Genomic DNA, 4,131 nt, shown 5'->3' with positions numbered 1-4,131 from the left:
CCCCCTCTCAAAATTCAACTTTCCTCTTTCCAAACCGAAAACCCCAATTCCATCTGTATAAACCCTAGATTTTTCAAGATCTCTCGGAACCATCACCTGAGAATCGTTGTTTCTTCGACTACAAAGGGTTTTGATGGAGTATTTCAAGCGTCTTCCAGAGGAAATCACATTAGACATCCTTACTCGGGTACCCACTGAATCGATCCTCCAATGCAAATTAGTGTGCAAAACTTGGAGGAATCTTGTTGGTTATCCATCATTTTCGAAGATGCACCTACATCATCATCTTAATCGTCTTGCTGCTGCTGATTCCGGTAAGTTGGGTTTTATTGCAATGGGTGGGAGGGCTCTGAATGGTGATGATAAATTTCATTATTTTGAATACAATGAGAATCATGAGACAACCCCAATTGAGAGAATTAAAAGGGTTAATATAAATTCTCCGTTTAAAGGTAGCAGTGTTCTTCTTGGTTCGTCTAATGGTTTGGTATTTCTTTCAACATGCCCAACTTACACAGATGACTGTAATAGATCTGTTTGTATTTGTAACCCAATCACCTAAGAGTATGTTGTGCTTCCAGATATTAAGAAGAAAGAACGTCGTGTTATGAATCAGTATGTTGTTTGGTTGATTGGGTTTGGTTACGTTTCTTCCACAAATGAATACAAAGTTGTACAGATATATATGTTGAGGAACCAGCAGTTTGTACAAGTTTATGTGTACACACTAGGCAGTGGCAATGGGTGAAGAAACCTTGGGGAATTCAGTACTAAAATCAAAGTATATCGTTGGTTCAATGCTGTCGTTGCCAACGAAGCTCTTCACTGGAAGGATACTGAATCAGAAATGATTGTGACCTTCGATTTGGCTGAGGAAAAGTTATATGAAAATCGTTCGCTACCTCCTTTGCCACCGGACGGTAATTGGTCTCGTAATGCAATAGAGGTTTTTGATGGAGTTTTGTTTTTTGGTGTGTATGTTGAAGGAGCCGAATGTTTAGAAATATGGCTATTAGAAAAGAAGAATGACAATCATGACATAAAAGAGGGAGATGAACATCTGTCATTGGTTTGGAGTAAAAAGTTTAGGGTTGCTAATAGCTTATTTTTATTTGCTACAAAGAGTGACTGTGTTTTAACTTACGATTGGGACGGGTTTCTCACCGTTTACGACACAAAAGATTCAACCTCGAGAAGGCTTATGCATTTGAAGGAAGGGTTTTGTCAAGTATTTGCTCACAAGAACACCTTTGTTTCTTTGAAAGAATTAGGGGAAAAAGATATAAAGATAATGGAGTCAGTTGAAGTTGAGGAGATCGAAAGCCTTGTGATTAGCCTTTGAAGCAGTTGTTGAGGATGAGGTCCATGCATACATACTTCTAAACTGGTAATCACCGCTGAGTTTCTGCAGTTATTTTCATACCATTCTATGGATTATGACTTTCATTTGAAATTTGGATAGCAAGTTACCTTTGTGTGAACCTAAATGTTTATTGACATTGTGTTAGTGTGTAGTATATATGCAGATTACTTTTAATCTGTCTTTATATCATCTATCGAACTTTATGAGAGTGTTTATTTTTTCTTTTTCTATTTAAGCTGTGTTGTTTTGTAAATTCTGCATTTTGTTAGTGACTTGACCTAATTTCAATGGGAGCCGAATAGGCATATGCAGGCATAATCTTAAATTTGAATAGATAACTGCACTGAAGTGTTTATCCATTCATCCATAAATTTCACAAAGACAGAAAAATCATGCAGGCACAGTTCTTTGTGATAACTAACATGATTTGTGTTTCCATTCTGTCATTCAGCACAACCAACTTGATTTTATTTCGTCAATAAGACTTACTTTTCCATCGCTGCACAACCAGTGGCAGTGAGAATTTTGACATCTTCATCTTTATGGATGGGGTTGCAAATAAAAATTGGTTATTCACACGCTTAATGCCTACTTCATAGTTGTGTCATCATTTTTTCATTTCCTTGACTCTGATTTCGAGTTGTATCATTTATTAAGACGAGTTTCTGAGGGATGTTGTTGTCTGCCAACAATAGCATATATTTAAAGCTTCAATCAGTAGTCAGCACTAGCTACCCTGTGAATAGTCACTACTGCAAATGTTTTTGGAGAATGGGGTGATCATCCAAACAGGACATCTTTTGTCTAGAGAACTACTGGAAGTGTTTGTACCAATGTTGCACTTCAATTAGACCCAAAGCTCATGTAAGATGTGCCCTAGGGCAGATTTGCTAAAGTTTGCCATCTTTGAAACTCGAGAAGGATCACGTAAGCTTTAGAGAATGGCGTACAATGCTTTTGAAAAAGGTACATATTAAAACTCCCTTGCTTATGATGTTCTTACATTTTACATTTACATCGTTCCCATGAAGTACATGAAAACTCATTTCCAGTTCAAGCAACTTAAATAACTTTTAGGCCTATAAAGTTGTAGGATTGACTGGTGCCCAAAAACATACTCTTCTCTCTAACACTTCAATGTATCTCAGAAATGCATTAGAGAACATTTCTGTATAGTATTTATAGCTCCTGATCTTTTTGGAGGTGATCATCGTCCAGACATTATGAAAAATCTCAGTTGATTCGTGACAAGTTTTGGAGGAAATCAAAGGCGTCACGATTTTGAGATTTTTTAAAATAGTTTGTTGGAGTTCTGTCAGAACATTTGTTATGTATAAACTTGCGGCTAGCGGAGACTGGTCTATTTATGCAATGTAGAAACGATTAATCTACATAGATTTGTTACAGCATTGACCTTCTTCTTAGGTTTCCAGCGCCATAGATGTCACCAAGTCTTTGATTACTGTGGATGTATCTGAGTCTTGCTGCTAGAAATATTCTTACTCTACCAATTAAAACTGGAGATCTGATGGTTCATTTCCTTTATGTGGTAATAAAAACTTATATATCAAGGTAACACAACATGTTCAGTACAAGGTAACACAACATGCTCAGTACTTAAGTGCCAATATGCCAGTAAGAACAAGACCAGAAAGCCTTCATGTGTTACACGAAATTAAACCTTGTCTCGTAGGTATTGCATATAGGGATCACTAAGTCTTGGTATCCTTATAAACTTAGCTTGATTTTGTGGCATTTACTTGGAATGTCAGTTCCACTAGTTCACTCGGCTTCTATCATTCTTCCAAGTTCCAGCTACAACACAGGCTCACAGCTGGATCCTAAAGAAGAAAGGAGTTGAGAAGGATTATATACACTATGAAATGTCTGTATAAATGCTTTGAATTAGATAGTTCGTAGTTGCATCCTTCCTTACCCAATCCTTGGGGTGTATGCTGCATATGGAGCATGTAGATGTGATCTTTTTCGTTTTTATAAGTATCTGATTATTTCTTCTGGGTCATCGTATCTTTGCTTCTCCTCTGGGTTGTCGTGTATATAACTGTCATTCTGATGGTTTTTGTTTATGTTCACAGGTGCTGCCACAGCTATGGGCAGATCAATCCACGTGCGAAGCAACATGAACAATGCCTGGAAAAACTGCTATGCCCCTTGTGTACAATGTATACCACTCCACCAGTCATTAGACTCAACTGACTTGGAAGATGCAAACCACATCTAGAACACGTACATGATACGCTTGATGTGTGACTTGTTATTTTTTGCCTTTTCCCTTTGTTCAATTTTTATCTTAGTTAAGTCACTGTGTTTGTTGGAAATAAAAGGATTGAATTCTTGAATCTGTTCCTATTATGTGTGAGTGTGTTTCGATGGATTTCACTTGTGCCTAGTATTAAAATTGTTGGTATATGAATAAGCAAAGGAGTGCCAGCTTTGTGTTCTCGACGGATTTTGCTGTCACTACTTTTTCTGCCTGAGTACTAAGTGATATACAAGTGCTGAATGTTAGGTGCTGGAAATCAATTGAAGTTGTTGCGCAATAAATCTTAGCTGCTGCCAGATACTGCATTTGTATGCATATGGATGATGTAATGGTGTTATTGGTATGCAACAATAACTAACATCAGGTTTAAAGGCAGATTTTGAAATTCACTTCGCTTCCTAGTTGTTCCATATGCAATTAACTCTATTTACTTCTGCTGATTTTGTTGGTGCTTTTGCGAGACTGTTGGTTACTGCTGCATATG

The 4,131-nt window shown here is 37.3% G+C and overlaps 1 long non-coding RNA gene across 1 annotated transcript; it reads left to right on the top strand.

Moving 5' to 3' along the window:
- LOC113327650 lies at positions 1-3,586 on the top strand. The gene is made up of 3 exons (XR_003349118.1): positions 1-1,387; positions 2,021-2,329; positions 3,460-3,586. It is a non-coding gene; the product is annotated as an uncharacterized LOC113327650 (long non-coding RNA).
- The last annotated feature ends 545 nt before the right edge of the window (positions 3,587-4,131 follow it).

This window comes from Papaver somniferum, unplaced genomic scaffold (genome assembly GCF_003573695.1).
Source record: "Papaver somniferum cultivar HN1 unplaced genomic scaffold, ASM357369v1 unplaced-scaffold_107, whole genome shotgun sequence".
Lineage (NCBI taxonomy): Eukaryota > Viridiplantae > Streptophyta > Magnoliopsida > Ranunculales > Papaveraceae > Papaver > Papaver somniferum.
Note: the sequence above shows the minus strand (reverse complement) of the source record. Positions and strands in the feature narration are given on the sequence as shown.